This window comes from Felis catus, chromosome B1 (genome assembly GCF_018350175.1).
Source record: "Felis catus isolate Fca126 chromosome B1, F.catus_Fca126_mat1.0, whole genome shotgun sequence".
Taxonomy (NCBI): Eukaryota; Metazoa; Chordata; class Mammalia; order Carnivora; family Felidae; genus Felis; species Felis catus.
The window spans coordinates 41,008,163-41,027,567 of NC_058371.1; the positions used below are offsets into that span (position 1 = coordinate 41,008,163).

The following is a 19,405-nucleotide window of genomic DNA, read 5'->3' on the forward strand; positions in this document are numbered from 1 at the left end:
GGTCTCTGGAGAGAGGCTCTTGTCTGATGCCATTTTCTGACAGCTTTAATCTGCCTCTATTAACCTTTTCCCAGTGGCCATAAAATTCCCCAAGGGCTTCGCCTGCTGAAGGCCCTGACCTTGGTGTTCACATCCCAGACGCAGTCCAGGGCCCTGCAGAGAAGGACCTGATGCCTGAACAGTGTGGGCCGGGCCCAGCCTCCATCCCCTGCTGCCTCTTCCCTCAGAAGTTGCCTTGGTCCCTGCTGTGGTCTTAGAATATGTGGCCTTTGAAAAGGGGCAGGAGGAAGGGCCTTTGAAGGATGTTGTATCAGTGGTGACATTCAATCTCCTTTGTCCACTAGCGGCCTTTGTGGGTTCTCGCTGAGCTTAGAAGGAAATAGTGATGACGCCTCCCTTGCTCTGTCAGGTGTTGATAAAAGCGAGTCTGGCTCAGGCTGAGAGCCAACGTGGCTTGAATGGATTCTCTGGAGGTTCCCAGTGCTATGCAATCGGTTCGGTTTCAGGACGGGGTAGTATGGAAACTTAATGTATTCAGGACAGATTGGAGGGCCAAAAATCAGGTTTTGGGCCAAATATTTAGGAATTGACTGAACAGAGAAGAAAGTATGGTCTAGAAAGAGAACAGGGGTACAGCTTGGTGTGTGGATTGGATGACTTTGGTGTGGTTTGTCTGGTTTGGCCAGCCAATTAAGTTGTTGGGGTACATGTGCTAATTCAGTTTCTAATGTAGAATAAATATATCAGTTATATATATATATATATATGTATATATATATATATATATTACCATTTTAACCATTAAATTGTTTTTAATTGTGGTGAAATACACGTAACATAGAATTGACCATCTTAACCATTTTTAAATGTACAGTTCAGTGGAACTGAGTGCGTTCACCTTGTGGTACAACCATGACCACCATCCATCCCCAGAACTCTCTTCATCTTGCAGAACAGAAACTCTGTATCTGTTAAACAGTAGCTTCCCATCCCTGCCTCCCCCAGACCCTCGCAGCCATGAATCTACCTTCTGTTTCTGTGAATCTGACTGCTCTAGGTCCCCCATGGAAGTGGCATCATGTGGTATTTGTCCTTTCATGACTGGTTCGTTTGGTTAGCGTCTTCGAGGCTCATCGTGTTGTAGGGGGCTAGATATGGCTTTTACAGGCCAGCAGGGCCAATTCCCAGGAGGCAGGTTAACTTTCCCAGGCAACGTGCCCCTCTCCCCCTGCCTTCTCAGCCGCTCTTCCCTGTCCCCTCCACCCTGCTTAAAATGCCATGTACCCCTTGCTCTTTCTCTCAGGGCAAGACCCCATTTGGATTCAGTTGGTTTTCTGTGATATAAATTCATTAGCCACAAGATCGGAGGGGATGCAGCAGGTGGTGTGTGATGGGAAGTAAAAATAGGTGTGATATGGGGCGCCTGGGTGGCTCGATCGGATGAGTGGCCGACTTTGGTTCAGGTCATGACCTCACTGTTCATGAGTTCAAGCCCCGCATTGGGCTCTCTGCTGTTAGCACAGACCCCACTTCGGATCCTCTGTCCCCCACCCTTTCCCCGCTAGTTCTCTCTCTATCTCAAAATAAATAATCAAACAAACAAAACAGTAGGTGTGATATGAAGCCCATGGCAGTGAACTTCAGAGGGGAGAGGAGCATGTGCCCTGGACTTGAGTCTGTGGATGGGGGAGGGGCAGCAAGCCCTCCCCCTCTTCTCCCATCCCTCCACCAGAGTGTACTGGCACACACTGAGGACATCGGCGGTGACTCTAACCAAACACACAGAGCCCAGGCTTGGCCTTTGGAAAACAGACTGAAACTGCGAACCCATTTCTTTCAAGGGAAGAGGATGTAGGTACAAAAGTGTGGGGGCAGGGAGCACATCCTGGGATCAGAGTGGCTCAGGAGAGGGGGCCCCTGTTTCAACACCACACCCTGGAAACAGCTGTAGCTGTGTTGCCCCAGCCCCTCCCCTCCCCTCCCATGGCCGAGGGGATTGCTCTCTCTCCCCACCTGGAAAGTTCTGAGGCTTTCTCTGTTCTGGCTACAGCAGCAGAAACACAGAGGAGGGTTTCTCCGCAGTGCAGTCCTGCCTGAGGAGCACCAAACCTTCAGAGACCTTCCAAGGGTTAAGATGCCAGCTCTCAGAGGAATCTAGCTAGCAGAAATGGGGACAACTGGATGCTCATCAGCCTTGAGCCAGGGCTCATTTTCGGTGTGAAATTGGAAGATTTTGATGACACCCAGGAAATGGCTTTGTCCTGATTGGTCTGCTGGTGAGGCCCTGGGCGTAACTGGCCTGTGCCCCTGCCGTCTCTTCTCAGAGTGCCTCCTGGGTTCATCTTGGGCTCGGAGAGCAGCCGGCCCTGAGGCATTGCACTTTACGGACACTATTTCAGATGGGCTCAGTGCCAGTGACAGGTAGCGCTTAGCCCCGTGAGGACTGAAGAGAAGGTCTAGTCTCAGACTGGTGTCTGCAGTCCTGGCTGTGCCCAGCCTCCCTGTTTCAAAGAGGAACCGGCTGCAGGCATGGAAGTGAATGTCAGAGAGGAGAAAAGGGGAGGATTCGAGGTCCTGCAAAGCCCCTCTTGGCTGGCTTGTCCCCAGGGCTCCTTTCCTCACTGCCCACATCCTGGACCCAGTAGGTCTTTGTCTCCTGCTGTGTGGCTGCTGCAGAGGCAGGAGGTGCAGACAGTGGTCTCTGGGAAGTGCCTGTGCTGCCAGCCTCGTTCTGGCTTTAGCAGGCAGTTCGGCCTGTGCTCCTGAGTAAAGGACAGGGAGTGGGGGAAGGATAATAGTGGCCGAACTGCCACCCTCATTAAACACATTAGTACAGCTATGGGGACAGTGCTGTTGCTTTATATTGTGCACAGGGACAGCGTCGTGATGGGACTAGAGCATTCTTCTCCTCGAAACATGCATTCATTGTTTTGAAATGATAAAACAGGCTCTTGTCCTGGGGTCATGGCTTGAGGATATGCTTTTGCTTGAATCTTTTGAGCCGGTGGACTGTGATAGCAGTAATTCATCCAATGCTAATTCTTATATAAGTAACACACTTTCAAACAGTATGTTTTGTGGAAAGAAGTGCTGCTCGCCATAATAGGAAGTAATTACGCTAAGTAGTGTAAAAAGAGGAACTGGCTTATGTAAGAGACATCTGAGTATTCAGGGCAGTTTCCTTAATGCATGGATTACATCTCCTAATTTGTATCATCATCATCATTATATTTCTAGAAAAGAACAAATTCACACGTAAGGGCACTCATGTGTGCACACACACATCAGTATCTTGAGATGAAGGCCTGATTCTTTCACTTATCCAAGCATTTAGACCCACGTGGCCAGTGTCTTCCTGTACCTCTCTACATGTGTACAGGAGTGCCAGGCTTTAGAGATTTAATAGTACAAAAAAAAAAAAAAGCCCTAGTCCTCATTTTCTCTGAATTGTAGTCTACTGGTAGTGAGAGCTATTAATCAAACAATCACATAAATAGACAGGTGTGTTCAGAACTGTGGAGGAATAGGATTTTTTTGAGAATATTTGAGACTAGACCTAAAGTTGGAAGTCAGAGAAGACTACCATGAGGAAGAAAAAGTTGAGCTAAGGGATGAGTAGAAGTTAATGATGTGAAGGATCGTAGTGCTCCTCTGTAGAGAACAGCCTGTGCAAAGTCCCTGAGGCAGGAAAAAACGTGGAAAGTTTAAGGAAGGCCAGAGTGGCTGCAGCGCAGAGGCAGGAGGGTCCAGATGAGGCTGGAGAGGTGACATTGGGATTGTGGTGGACCTTATAGGCAGGGGCAATAATCATAATAGCCAACAACTGGGACAGCGTGTCCCAGGGCCGGAGCAGTGTGTGTGTGTGTGTGTGTGTGTGTGTGTGTGTGTGTGTGTGTTAGCCTGCTGTGCCATGCTATAGTTGCTGATTGAGGAGAAGAATCTGGGGGAAGGGACAGAGTGGCCAGAGCAGCAGTGGTGGGAGGTACTTAAGAGCTTGAGACAATGGCTAGTGGAGGTATTTCAGCTAGTTGAGAGGAATGGAGGTATTTCAGCTTTTTAACAACTGGACAGCTGTTTCTGCACGTCCCGGGAGAATGTCCACCCTGCTTACAGAAGCCATGTTAAGGATTCTGATATTTATCCCAAGAGCAGAGGGAAGCGAGCCACAGATTCAAGCACAGGGGTGACGTGATCAGAGGTGTGCTTTGAAGGATCACACTGACTACTGTACAGAAGACAGATGGAAGGGCCCAGGGATGGAGTGGGGAGGCCGGTCATGAGACTGTCACACCCTTCTGGGAGAGAAATGTGAGTAGTTGCGATAAGGGTCAGGGCTGCGGAGACGGAACAAAGTGAGCAGGCCTGGGCAGTGAATGGTGTGGGCGAAAGCAGGGAAGGAGACTTGGAAAATGACCCTCAGATGTCTGCCTTGTGCAGGGGCTGAAGGGCGGCCCTGCTCACGGAGACCAGGAACACTGGGGTGGCCTCAGTGCATGGAAATAGGGCGAGGACACAAGGTCAGGGCTGTGCGGAGATCCTGCTGAGGAGTCTTTAAGGAATCTGAGTGAAGATATATAGTAAGCAATTGGATATTTAAGCCTGGAGCTCAGATAAGAGATCCAACCCAAAGATAGATATTTGGAAGTCATTCAGCCTTCGAGGAAGTCAAATTCTGGCGTTGGCTGATGTAAACAGGGACAGGGAGACATGTTGAATATAATCCCACCAGAGTCTTTGTGGGGGTTATTCCATGTGTGTTTGTTAAACACCTACTTTGTTCCAGGTGCTATTCTAGGCACTTGAACACGATAGACAAACTAGACAAAGTCTGTGCTCTTGTGACATTTAGATGCTGGTTAAAAAGAGTCACTAAGCAAGAAAATGAACAAATGCAGAATGTCTGCTAATGAGAGGTACCATGGAGGAGAAAAGTAAAGGTGCCTGTTTTAGATGGGGTCGTTAAGGAAGGCCTCGCTGAGGAGATGATTTTTGAGAGATTTAAAAGAAGGAGGAGAGAGTCACGTGGTTTCTGGGAAGAGCAGTCCTGGAAGAGGGGCAAAGAGGTACAAAGGCCCTGGGGGCAAGAGTAAGCTTGGTGTCTGGGGAACAGCAAAGACTGAATCTTGAAGGGCTTGAGGCCATCGTGAGGACTTGGATTTTCCTCCAAGGATGATGGGAAGCCATTGGAAGCTATTACATGAGAGACCCTCAATCCGATTTAGGTTTTTAAATGATCACCCTGGCTCCTGGGTGGAGTATAGACTTGAGGCACAGAGACCAAAGCAGGGAGGCTGGCCGGGAGTCCCATGCAATGGACCAGGTGGATCCACATGGTGGCTTGGAATAAGGGGAAGACAGGGGAGGTGTTGAAGCCAGAGGACTTGCCTCCCTAGCCTTGTGGAGTGTGGTTGCCCTGGTTTGTGGTCTCAGCGCATCAGCACAGGGGCCTGTAAGAGCCAAGGCCCACCTGCTCAGCCTAGGATCACGTGCCAATGTCAGTTTCATATGTCCAATTTCCAGAATTATTACTTACAGCAAGTCAAAACATTTTATTATAGAGGCCATAGCAATTACAAAACATCTTTTCTGGAATGAACTAATTGACTTTACATATTTACCAGTTAGCCAAATAAAAAGAAAACAAGAGGAGAGCGAGTCAGAGTCTGTGTTCTCCTGAATTCCTAGAATTGTTGGGTGAACATAGATGTACCACTGGGAACCACAAGCTGTAATTCCATAGGCAAAAAGCCTCACTGTTTGAGTTTTCTCTTCTGTTCTTATAACTCTAACAAACACTGGCTCCGTTGGCCTTCCTGATAGGAGAGAAAGTTACATGAGACCACAGGAGAAAGTTTCACACCCAAAAGAGAAGCCTTCTTGTCCACAGCACTGGCATAAGACAGCAAAGAGAGGTTTCCGGGAGCATTAGAGACAGCCTCTGTCCCCTTGACCTGTTTTATTTATCCCTGCGGTACTTAGTAACACCAGACTTACTATGCATCTACATGTCTCTTCATTTTTCCCTGTTTTCTCCACTAAAATGTAGGTACTCAAGGGGAGAGGACTTTGATTTACTTGGTGCTCCTTATCAAGATTCTGCCTGGAGTATAGTATGTGCTCTATAAATTCAGCCAGTAGATGTTAAATCTGCTGTATCCAGCAATGATTCAACCTATATATATATATTTTTTCAACATTTATTTATTTTTGGGACAGAGAGAGACAGAGCATGAACGGGGGAGGGGCAGAGAGAGAGGGAGACACAGAATCGGAAACAGGCTCCAGGCTCTGAGCCATCAGCCCAGAGCCCGACGTGGGGCTCGAACCCACAGACCGCGAGATCGTGACCTGGCTGAAGTCGGACGCTTAACCGACTGCGCCACCCAGGCGCCCCCAACCTATATATTTGACACTTAGCCCATCTGACTGCTGTCACTTTTAAGAGCATTGTGAAATAGTCGTGCTTAGGGATAATGACTCCCTTGCACGATGATGATTCAGATGCTGGCACCAGCCTCAACAGTTAAGTATGTGGTGATATTTGTTGAAGGATCAGAAGCAAGACCGTCTGAATGATCACGAAAACATAAACAAGTTCTAGTTCCCAAACACAGCCAACAAAAGCATGTGAAAATCTGCTAGTTCCATTGGTGTTCTCTGAATTTCCACATGTACCTTCCACATGTACAAGGCGATGTCCCATCGCTGCCGGGTACTGGTTTATCATGAAGGTAAAGGGTTTTAGGCGTTTCAAATAAATAGAGCACCTATACCAATAGTTTCTGCTACAGAGTGATCGTTTCTACAGTAGCCACATGCCAAGTCTTTTGATCAGGATTTGTTGGACTCTGGTGATCGTGGTGATTACTACCTTTCTAAATTAAAGGGCCTTAGAGCTAGAAGGAGGTCATGGCATTCAGCTCTCATTTTGTAACTCAGAAAGCTGGGGTCCAGAGGTTACCTGGAACATCTTCTGGGCTTTATGAGTTTTGATTCGGTGAGTTGGTGGTAAGAAGACAACCTGAAGTTTCTCTGCAACTTCATTGATTCCACAAACATGTATTGAGCACTTACAATGAGCCAAGTTCCTTGCTGGAGGCTAAATTCATTCATCCCCTTCTGTCGAAGAACTCAGAGGCAGGTAAAGAAGTCCAGCTTGTAAATAGAAGGTTATGAATTCAGGGTCCTAGGTGCCAGCCAGAACAAGCACAGGATGTTTTCATTGTTATTCATGCACTGAACAAACCTTTATTGAGCTTCTCTAACATGCCAGGTGCTGGCTTCTCAAAGGTGAGTGAGTCCCTGTGACTGCTGTCATTGTTGCCTCTGGTCTGGGGCAGAGACTAAAGTGCCAATGAGTTGGGGTGCCTGGGTGGCTCAGTCGGTTGTGTCCAACTCTTGATTTCGTCTCAGGCCATGATCTCACAGGTTTGTGAGATCAAGCCCCGCGTCAGGCTGTGCACTGACTGTGCAGAGACTGCTTGGGACTCCCTCTCCCTCTCTCTCTGCCCCTTCCCCACTTGTACTTTCTCACTTTTTCTCAAAATAAATAAATAAACTTAAGACCAATGAGTGAAAGAAAGACTTCGAAGAAAGAGTAGGAGTTTGCCAGGTAGAGAAGTGGAACGGGCAGTTGCAGTGTGAAGGAACAGCCAGGCAGCAGCAGGAGCGGTGGGGGGCACAGGGCAGCAGGGAGATCGGTGATGTTGGGGTAAATGAAATGGAAGAAGGTGAGGGTGGTGGTCGATCAGGCCAAGGGGGTTACGTCTAGATCAGTGTAGATACAGAGTCTGTTACTTTTCTCTGTCATCTTTTTCTTGCATTCAACTCCACAGTCCCCTAATGCTATGAGTAATCACCCCCAGTTCACACAGAGAGCCTTCCCATATGATGGTATGGGAATATCCAGCCTCTTAAAACTTGCCGCCAGGTTGCGGCTCTGGAATAGCAATGAAGAAACGAAGAGAATATATGATCACAGCCCCCACATGGGGAAGTGGTGTTCCGCAGTGTGTGGTTGAGCAAGAGAAGCAACCTGATTCCCCTATTCCTTCTAGAAAAGGCATTCGTGAAAGACAGGACTTGAAAACCCCACTCTCTGAGTTAATTTAAACAGCTCAATTCCCTTTGCATCTCAGCAGAAAGAAGCTATTTGATGTGCATCTGGGTAATTCTAATGACTAATTTGTAGTTTTAAAGTCAGTTGATTATCTGTCATGAGTCAGAGTGACCTACAGTGTTTAATAATCCCGGATCCCAGCTCTGCTGTGTCTTTGCTTTCCCTAGCCCTTTCCAACCCATGACCTCACTTCTCCCTTGTGGGGTGGGCAGAGAGACAAAGAGGTGGAGAGTCTTCCTGGACTAGGGCCAGGGTCTCCCAGCTCCCAGCCCCAGTATCTGCCCTTGCGCTCCCCATGTAGAGCTGAGCCGTTCAGCAGGGCTGGTTACTCCTCTGGGGAGACCTTCCCTGTGCTGGTTTCATTTTTAGTTTTCCTTTAGTTAAGGAAGAGTTAACCGACCAGTGACATTAACAGGTATATCTCTGGGATCCTAGAGACTAGGAAAAAGGTGAATGGCATCATTAAGAATGATCTAGAATGTATTTTAAGGAAAGTACACCCCCAAGCTCCACTTTAGACTTTGATTGCCGTAGATTTATGACGTGAAAAACAGTTGCAATATTCTTAGTCTTGAGAAACTGAGAGAAAAATGACAGCTCTGTGTGTGTGTCAGGTTGCATGAAGGGGCGTTCGATTCCACAAACCCTACGGAGCACACGCAATGGCCAAGGCCCCATGCTGGGACCTGTGGTCCAAAGGCAGGGAAACATCAGACCTCAGAATGTCCCACTTTGAGAGACACAGACACAAGAGCAGATGAAGGCAATTCCATGGGATGAGGGCTTTGATAGATTATTGTCCAGTGCCTTAGGAACATGGCTTATTGAACAATTCACTTCTGAAGGGTTGGAAACAGGGCATGGTGTGGCAAAGAGAAAGGGACAGGGTAAGTCACAGAGAAAAATAACATTTGATCTGGGCCTCGAAGGAGGATTTGCCTCTCTGGTTATTACAGGAAATGCTAAATACAATCCCAGTTCTTTCTCATTGGAATAGACTATGCATGTGAATTTGCCTGGGATTATTCTCCTTTGATTATGAACTTTTTACTATAAATGTTTATGTTGTTTTTGACAACTCGTATCCCTGATTTTCGTTGTGGTGTGATTTTTAATTTAGCAATACAATGAGTTCAGGGTAGCTGTTTCAAAATTTATGCTATACAGAAATATGTGAAGCCTTCTGTGAGGCTCCCCCCCCCCCCCGCCATTTCCCCACCTCCCCCCCAATCACTGTGAACAATTAGGTGTGAATCCTGTCATTCCTTTCTCTGTGCATCTCCCTACATGCATATCTTAACTGTTTTCTGATAGCTGTTACATTGTTTTACTGCAGAATTGTGAGTTAAGAGGAAGCCAGGGCATCAGAGCAATTCTACCATTTTGAAAATATGTAGACTGAGGCCTGAGAAGTGAGGTGACACACCAGGAGGACAGTTAAGGGCTTCAACTCCTTCTTCAGTGCTCTGTCCTCTGACCTTCCCACCTGCCCTGCCTCCCCCCCCCCCCCCCACTGCCCTTTTTTGGAAGGTCTGGCTCTTTTTAACTTTTTAAAGGAATGCCAAGGTCTCTGGCATAGAAATTCTTTCTAGTCCACAGTAGATATTCTTAGCTACTGAGCTGAATTGCAGAGTCCCTTTCTCTCATTAACTTGAGCTCACACTTCCTCCTCCAGGCTCCCAGAGGGCCTTCAGCCCCTGCAGCGGATCTGCTGCGGAGCCACAGGGCTGCTCAGCGCGGGGGCTGTTTGCCTTGTGTCCCGGGAGTAGAGAGAAGGTGATCTGGGTTGACTCATCTCCTTGCAAGGCTCTGAGTAGTGTGGGTTTCTTTCTTTTCTTTTTCTTTCCATTTTTTTTTTAAGATAATGAAAACCATTCAAGTGTTTTCCCTCCTCATGAATACCTATTTCACTGGATCACAGCTACCTGGGAGGAGAGCTAAATCTAGGCTGTAATGAAGCAGAGGAGGGGAAAGTGCTCAGAGCCAGTCTTGTTCCTTCCCATCTGTGCCACCTCTTTCTGAGTGTGCACCAGCCCTCAGTTTCTACTCCTAGTCTATCTTCCCTGTCCCAGGGACAAGGACAGGTTGACAAAGGACATGGGAGTGATTTTCTACCAGGCTTATGGCAGTTGCTTCAGCCCTCTTTGGCTTCTGATTGATTACATTCCAGGATCCTATATTTTTAGCAGACCTTTCCCACCAAGCAGTCTCTTGGGAGCCATTCAATATCTGGGTTAGACAGAGGCATCAGGTGGGGTGGCCCTGCCGGAGGTGATGCCTGCTCTCCGGAAGAGGCTTCCCCATCAGCTGGTTCCCATGTGGGGTTGCCATGGTTTGGCAGCACTCTGGGACTTCCATCTTGGAGTAATCTCAGACCTCCAGTAAAACTTGCACCTCTTGGGTTCTTTAGAAACAGGAGGGTGTGTGCACTCAGCTTCTAATGCGCCCGCCACCCTCTCCCACCATGGCCAGAGCCCAGAGTTCCCACTGCGCTGGTCCCTCCTCCCACAGCCTTTTTTTCTACCACTACTCCCTCCTACCTCCTGCTTTTCTTTCTGAAATTTTAAATGCTTTTGAACCTGTAAAAAAAAGTTACAAGAACAATACAAAGAACTCTCACATCTCTCTCACCTAGACTCTCTATTACCATTTTACTGCATTTGTTCTTCTTGTCTGTGTCTATCTATAGTATCTACTATATATGACATAATTCGCCATCATCCTAAACATTCCAGTGTGTGCCACCCAATAGTAAGGACACTTTCCCACATAACCACCCTCCAGGCCTTCAAATCAGGAAATCAGCATGGATGCCACACAACCATCTACAGACTCCATTAAAATTTTGCTGACTGCCCTGATAAGGAGAAATTGTTTTCCCTTTCCCTCACTCTTTTTCTCGCCCTCCTCCCCGCTGCCTTCCTTCCTGACTTTCCCCCAGTCTTCTTCTTTCTCTCCTTCCCTTCCCGCCTGCCCCCAGTCTTCCCCCTCTCTTTCTCTTTCTCTGTTCTAAGAGTCTTTCCAGACTGTATTTAGATGTCATTTCTCACCAGCCTCCTTCAGTCTGGAATGCTTCTCAAGTCCTTGCCTGTCTTGCATGTTTTCGACAGTTTCCATTCTGTAGTTTGAACCTGTGTCTGCTGGTGTTTCCTTATGGCCAGACCAGGGTGACGCATTGTTGGCAGGAGTACCATAGAAATCATCCTCCCTTTCCATCCCTGGTGATATTAACCTTGGTCATCTCTTGGTGTCATTGATTTTTCTGTTTGCAGTTGATCAGTATTTTGTGTGTGTGTGTGGGGGGGGGGAGGGATATTCTGATATAATGCCAATATCCTGTTCTTCATCAAACTTCCAGCCACCAACCTTGGCATACATTGATACCTTCTACTTGTATCAGCTACCACTATGATGGTTCCAGAGAGTGCTTCTCCATCTCTATCATTTCTTCTACATTGATTAGCTGGTATTCTACTAAAGGTTAAGCTTTTCCTCCTCCCCTACTCCCTCACTGATTCTTTCCATTCTTTTATACCTGTTCATACTCATGGGCTCCTATTTTATTTGATGGGTTATATGCCGATACTCTCATGGTTTACTTTGATGTTCAAATCTAAATGAGGCCAGTAGGAGTGCTTTCAATAGGCTGGCTTCTTTGTTCTTTAACATGTCCTCATCATGTCCTTCCTTTCTGGCACCTGTTTGTCCCAGGGTGATTTTGTACTTCCCCTGCCCCAACCTTGGATCAGCCATTTTTCCAAGGTTCCTTTTAGTGGAGGATGGTATTTAGACACCAAAATCTGGTCACTTGATGCACTCATTGCTACTGGTTGTCATGTGTCTGTACCTATACATCTATTTCTAGTTCTGCATCTATCTATGTATATATATTTTTAAATCCATGAGATCACATCAGTACTTCCAGGTTTAGTCCAACACCTCAGACTTCTATCTAGCCCTTCCTCTTCCCATGTTTGTAAATCCCTTCAGACAGTCAGGAACATGACTGCCACTAATTCCCATCATCCTCAGTCTGTTCACTTGTTTGCTCAGTGTAACAATCTTCCAATCACTCTAGCAGCCCCCTCCTCTTTCTCAGAGCAGACATGCTGCTATCAGCACATCTGTAAGGCACCCTTCTGGTTCACTGCCCTGCTTCCTCAGACAATGACATCTCTGAGCTGGGAGGGGAGGGAAGGGAAGAGGAAGAGAAGGGAAGGTAAGAAAACTCCCATTCACTTTTGATCTCATTTCTGTTTTGGCTGAAAATTTAATGCAGGCACTTTGGGGAAAGGAATCAAAATTTATAGTGTTCTAGTGATCTTTTTTTGCCAGCAGCTTAATTCATTTCCTCATATAGTCAGACTATAGCAATAGTCACTCCCTCTTTCCCATTCTACCACCTCTTTTTGGTCCTCATTGTCTCTGCCTTTGGTCTCCATAGTCTGCCTTTCTTTCTTCCCTTACTTGCTTTCTTGTCAGTCTCAGGATTTGGAGTAGAAATGGCAACCATTTCAATCCTTTTTTCTTTCCACAAGCCCTGTTTAGATTCTTATTTCCTGTTCTGTTTCAGGGCGGCAGACTTGCAAATATATAATGTCAGTTATCTTGCTCCACAAATGGGGACCAATAATAGAGCAAAGAGTACAGGCTTGGTGTTATTTGGAGATTTAAACTTCTGTGACATAGAGTCTGATCCTAATCTCCTCTGGACAGATGTAGCAAAATCATGGAGAACCCAGACTGAATAGGACAGTGGGACATTAAGTATAAAAACCTAAGTGTATGACCTTCTACGTATATATCCTTGCCCTTATGGGCAAGATCTTCTGATTAGTTCCTCACTGACCACAAGAGTAAAGTGGAGTGTTACAGGAAGGCAATGTTACATAGAATCCCCTCTCGCCTACCTCTCTTTTTGTTCTGGGGCCCTCAGACTTCTTGCCTTTCTCTGCCACTGCTCTTGGCTTGTTCTTCCCAAGATTCCAGTCCTTTCCTTCGCCATCAAAACTTTCCCTGGCCAGTGCTCCATTGCCTCTGGGCCTGGCTGGATGGCAGCTAAGTAATCTGATGAGCTGAACTAGTAGGTGTTCATGAATTAAAAAAAAAATCATGCTTCCTGGATACTATACATTAGCAGTTAGCTTAAGTCCTCTAGAAACACACTGCTTGGCTCAAAGAAAGAGGATGGGGGACTGAAACAGTAAGTTTCAGAACACATGGTGGGGTGGTGGGGGAGGTGGGCCTCAAAGTCCTCAGGACACAACTTGGGGCTGCCTGCTCTGGAGGGGCAGGGTCTAGCTATGTCTGTGGGTAAAATAAACAGCTGTGAGAAAAGGAGGTAGAAGGGTTGTGTGTCCACATGGGATAGTAAGCAGCCACTTTTGAGATGTTCTTGCAGTTTTAAAGAGATACAAGATCTCAGGACCCCACAGCTTTTCTATTTGAAACCACCTTCTGCATTGGACAGGATAAGAGTTAAATTTCTTGTGACATGTCAACTGTATTTGTACATTTAGAAATCAATTAGTGTAATTGGGGCAATCAGAGATGCTAAACAGAGGAACAGTTTACTGAGAACAAATGTCTGGAATTGTGTATTTTGCCAATGGAATTTCTCACAGTTGGTAAAAGAAAAATACTCCAAATTAAATCATTCAAGCTCAATGTGACTTTTTTTCCCCCTTTTTCTTCTTGTTAAAAATGTTAAAAGAAACACAGCCTGGCTGAGATCTCCTCTCCCTCCTGTTGGACAGATTGCCTCTCAGAAAAATCCTCTAAGTTGACATTTTACCTGAAAAAGAGCAAAGGCACATGAAAAACTCCAGGTGTGTGTGCTTGGCATGAATATTTTTTACCAAACAGGATCATAAAAGGGTTGTCTGCTCTATTAGGACCATGTGAAATGAGATCATATGGGGCCGGGTAGTCTTAGAGACTTAGTAAAGGGAGTATGTAGGATGTAAAAAGCTTCAAAAAACATTGTTCCTACTCCTACAATGAGATAAGCCTGGATAATATACAAAATTATAATTTGTCCTGAGCCCATCAGAGGGCTGAGACCACACTGTGCAACCAAGTTAACTGAATTCCAAAGAGGGATAAGCCCCTCCAAGGAAAGGGCCACCATTTTAGCTGCGGCAGAGTACGGGAGAAAGAAGCAGCACTGTACAAGCCAAATGTTAACAAATTCTTAAAGGTCAGTGTGAACTGCAGTGGGTCTGGAACCACATGCCTCCAATGGGTGCTCATGAGAAATATTGGGGAAAGTCAGGAGACCAGAGAGAGTCTCCCTCAGTGACACAGGAATACAGGAGACACTAGGTGGCTCTGGAGGCAGGGGTAGAGGCAGGAACAGACAGGTAGAGGCAGGAACAGACAGGCAGGGGTAGAGGCAGGAACAGACAGGGGTAGAGGCAGGAACAGACACCTTCCCTCAGGTGAAGCAAAAACAAACCCTCTCATCTTCAGATAATGGGCAAAAATCCATTCGTTGTGCAGAGGAATTGAAACAAACGACCTCTGCTCCTGGGGAGAGGTAAGAATATTTCCTACATCACAGACCCAGTGGTGCCACAGGAAAGGTAGAGCCCAAACCCCTGTACTCCTGGGGGGAGGGCAGGAGACCATCATCCTGGCCCAGTAACTGTCATGTGCCAATAATGAACAGAGAGGTCTATTACTGCTGAAGGAGGAGCAAGAGACTCCCACCCAAGCCCAAGTATAAAGATATGGTGTGTCTTGCTGCCACAGACAGGAGGGGAAAGAGTACTTACTTAAAACAAGAATCCTACCTTTGAGATCCAGGTGCAAGAGCTTTTGAGGTATTGGTTATAAGACTGGGGCTGGGCCAAGATGAAGGAGAACTTCCCTGCTGCCTCCCTGCCCCATGACAAGGAAAAGCATATTTTTGCTGGGAGGGGGGGCAGGAGCATGGAGAGAGACTCCAGCTGAGGTGCAGGCATGCAGGGCTGGCTGAGAGCTGAAGGGAAATCAGGAACTCAGGAATCCCTCCAACACCCCAGCTTCTACTCTAAGCTTAAGGTGACAGCAGCCTCCATCTAGAGGAATTTGAAGGCTGTGGTGCCCTGAAGGTAACAAGACTCAGACCTAAGTCAACTTCTGACTGATTGGCTCAGATCTCCCCACCCCATACTAACAACTTCACAGTAGAGGTAGGTCCACTTGAGGACCTTGAGGCATAAATGCTATTTACTTGAGCCTCTATTGCCTTTCTACACATAATGTCTGGCATTCAATTAAAAATTGCAACACACACACACACACACACACACACACACACACACACACAAGAAAGAAAGAAAGCCATTGTCAAGAGGCAAAGCAATAAACAGAACCAGACTCAGAGATGATCAGATGGCCTTTACAATAACTGTGATTAATGTGTTAAAGGATCTCATAGGGAAAGTGGATAGCATTCATGAAAAGATGAGGAATTAGAGAGATGGAAACTATAAGAAAGAATCAAATGAAATGCTAGAAATTTTAAAAGCCCCAGTGTTTTTGGCAGTAAGGCATTTCTTTAATAGAGTCATCAGTAGATTGGGCACAGATGAGGAAGGAATCAAAGAACTTGAAGATAAGTCCATAGAAATGATCAAAATAGACACAGAGAAAAAGGCAAAGAAAAAAAAGAACTGAGCAGCCAAGAGCTGTGGGAGAATCTCAGTTAATCGAATGTACATGTAATTGGAGACCAAGAAGGAGGAATCTAAGAAGAGGAGTATGGCAAGCTGGTGTTTTCCCAAGGAAGGCATGTGGTTCAAAAATGGCCACAAGATGGGGCACCTGGGTGGCTCAGTCGGTTGAGCATCTGACTTTGGCACAGGTCATGATCTCACAGTTTGTGAGTTCAAGCCCCCTGTTGGGCTCTGTGCTGACAGCTCAGAGCCTGGAGCCTGCTTTGGATTCTGTGTCTCCCTCTCTCTCTGCCCCTCCTCCACTCATGCTCTGTCTCTCTCTCTGTGTCAAAAATAAATAAACATTAAAAAAAGTTTTTTTTAATGGCCACAAGAAGTTATTGCTTTTGCAATCCAGCTTCTAATTTAATTGAGGCATTTATTCTCATACTCTTCTACCCCCTTCTTGCTTATCTTCTACACCCAGTTACTTGGAGTATGAGATACACGTTTTTCTCCATCATCCCCCTCAGCAGTCTGTCTGCCATTCTGCGTCAAGAGGAGGGGTGTAGCTAAAGTAGTGAAAAGATACAAGGCAAGATATAGCAGCCTGCCTTTTCCTTTTAGGAAACAACTTACACTTGATGTAACTAAAATAAAACACATGGATCCTGGTTTTGAAGAGCTGGTAGATTATGGCTCATCTCTGTCCATAGTTCTAGCTACGAACAAATAGCTCACATAATTTGTACCCCTACCCCTTTTGCATTTGAGCAATAAAAATAAATCTCTTTAAAGACCAAGAGTGTGTTGAGGCGCCTGGTGACTCAGTCAGCTAAGCATCCGACTCTTGATTAGGCTCAGGTCATGATCTCACAGTTTGTGGGTTCAAACCTGAGTCAGGGTGTGTACTGACAGCACAGAGTCTGCTTGGGATTTTCTCTTTCCCCTCTCTCCGCCCTCCCCACTTGCATGAGCTCTCTATCAAAATAAATAAAGCTAATAAAAAAAAGTGTTAAATATAGTATTTATCCAGGAAACACTCTTTTGAAATACTGGACGTGATCTATATTAGCTAGTAATGTATTTAATAAGACAGTTATACAATTCCTTAGTGTTTATGTGCCATAATTTAGTTTTCAAGCATTCAGTGACTTCAGCTGCTAGATGGTGACCAGCTATCCACCTGCTAAGGCCAGTTGCTGGAGAAAGCTTGCCTCTGTGGGTCTGGGTGTTTGTGCATCTCTTGAATTCAGTGCTTCCTGGAAGATGGAGGAAGGCGCTTGATGAGAAGGGCTGGGAGCATAGTCTCTAAAATGTTAGCTCCTGTGTTTAAAATGTAAATTCAGAGACAGCTTCTCATCTTGCCATTGTCGATGAACTTGTCACCCTGCCTGTGCACAGGCTGCCTTGCAAAGGCCTTTGGGAAGGCCTCATGACCCTCTTGGCAGAGCAACTTCTTTCTCCTCTGTGCTACTTCTAATCTCATGCCTGCCGTTTGGGGCATTTTCACATTATTTTGCATTTATTTTTTAGGCATCTATTTCCTCTAGTAAATTGAGATCTTCAAGGATAAGTGTCTGTGTCTTATTCATCTCTAGTGTGGTGCCAGGTACAGAATAGGTTCCCAGTAAATTTTTCCCAATTGGATTAAGTCAATGCTTGCATTAGGTAACTGCCGTGACTCTTATGTGTACTTGAGACAAATGTTTGGTCCAACCATGTTCCATATGTGATCTTGTTCTGTGATCAATGCTGGGCCTTCTTGCACATCATATGTGCATGCCGTAGGCACCTTGCACGTGACAGCTAGGCAAAGTGGGGCTAGGTTCTGTGGCTCTGATGAGGGCTTTGAGTTCAGATCACCACAATGATAGACTTGGACATAACTTAGGGTGATTATGTTGAAAGCAAACAAACAAAGTAAAAATAGAGTCAGAAAGCTACAAAGCCATAAAGAAGAAAGAGAACATTGAACCAGGATCTGGGGTAGAATCTAAGTAAACCAATTCAAGATACAGATCTATTCAGATGATCCCTTTTATGTGGTCACCTTCTGCCAAGAGTGTAGCTTTTGGGGGGGGGGGGCTATGATGCAGGGAGGGAAGCAGAGGGACTTGTATGGACCAGGGCAATGAATAAAATCCTGGATATCAAAATATAGTGGCCATGACCAGACCCTTATGGGTGATTGTGACTATTAGCTCTAAGCTGCCCGGTAATCAAAAAAAAAGGGGGAAATGGGGACAGCTGTTAAGTGTCCTGCTCTTGATTTTGGCTCAGGTTATGATCTCATGGTTCATGGGATTGAGCCCCACACTGGGTTCTGTGCTGACAGTGTGGAGCCTGCTTGGGATTCTTTCTCTCTCTCTCTCTGCCCCTCCCCTGCTCATGCTCTTTCTCTCTCTCTCAAAATAAATAAACATTTTTTTTTTAAAAAAAGGAGAAATGTACTTTATCATCTGATAAAAAGAAACATACTAGTTCCTAGGGGCAAAAAGAACAAAACAAAACCCAAATCCTTTTTTGGTGGCGGGGGCAAGGGAGGAATCCAGATTTGTTCTATATGTGGCTGTGCCCTAGAAAGGTTGTGTGACTCTAGCTAGTCATTTGACTACTCTGGACCTTGATTTCCTCAGCATTCGGGGATCTCTGACATCCTTTTCCACTCCAGCATTCCCCGGGCAGACAGTACTTCTAGAATCTCTCTGGATTGCGGTCCTGACACTGGGTCCAAAGGGCAGGGACAGCCACCCCAGAGCATTAGCAATAAACTTACGTGTTTTCCTTGTAGACTTGCCAACTTCCCAGCTTTGAGGTGTTCAGGATCAACGAATGCTCACGGAAAGGTACTTTGCTGCCCAAGTCAGCACTAAAGCCACAGCGATCATCACCGTGCTACCCTGGCTGCTGTCACAGCCGAGTCCCCTGCGGAAAGCTGACTGCAGCAGCTGCTGAGATTCCCACAGCCGCAAACACCATCACAGTTCCCGAGTGATCACTCGGGGAACCTTCCAGACACTGCTGGGTTTTTGGGAGGGGATTGCAGACCCCAGTGCTCCGGGAGGGAGGAGGGTGCAGACCTGCCCCAGGGCAGAGCTGAGGACACGGAGCTGAAGGGCGTGGCTCCAGGCTTCCAGAGCCCCAGTCACTGGACGAATTGCTTTTTAGTGAATTTGTGTTTTGTACATTGATTTGAGGGGAACTGGTTTACTGCCACCCAGTGTTCTTCTCCCTCCCCCAGGTTCCTGTTCTAACAGATTGCTGTCTCCCTTTCTGTTATCAAAACTGACTGGGACCCAGTCTTTATCTGATAAGCCCATTCACACCGGGGTGTGAATAATTAACACCACTCTGGACTCTGCATTTAATGGTGTACAAAATCTGCAAGAGGAAAGCATCCAACGGTGATTTCTAGGCATTTGCATGGGGAAATGTTTCGTGAAAGGGCCCTCCCATCACCCCCCACCCACACACACAGCTTGCCAAGGCTGGCAGTGCTAACGTGCAAAGATTTGGCCTACTTTGCTCTGCATGTCTGGGGTGCGGGGAGGGTCTGATTGAATGGAGATTAGGCAAAGTTCCCTTTGGAGCCCACTTTCTCTTTTTTTTCTGAGGCCTCGGGTACCTCTTGTATTTTCCCTGT

At 46.4% G+C, this 19,405-nt stretch overlaps 1 protein-coding gene across 20 annotated transcripts in view; it reads left to right on the forward strand.

The window, feature by feature from the left end:
• ANK1 (ankyrin 1) overlaps nt 1-19,405 on the forward strand; it is a 219,115-nt gene that overhangs the window by 118,905 nt on the left and 80,805 nt on the right. The window lies entirely within an intron of this gene.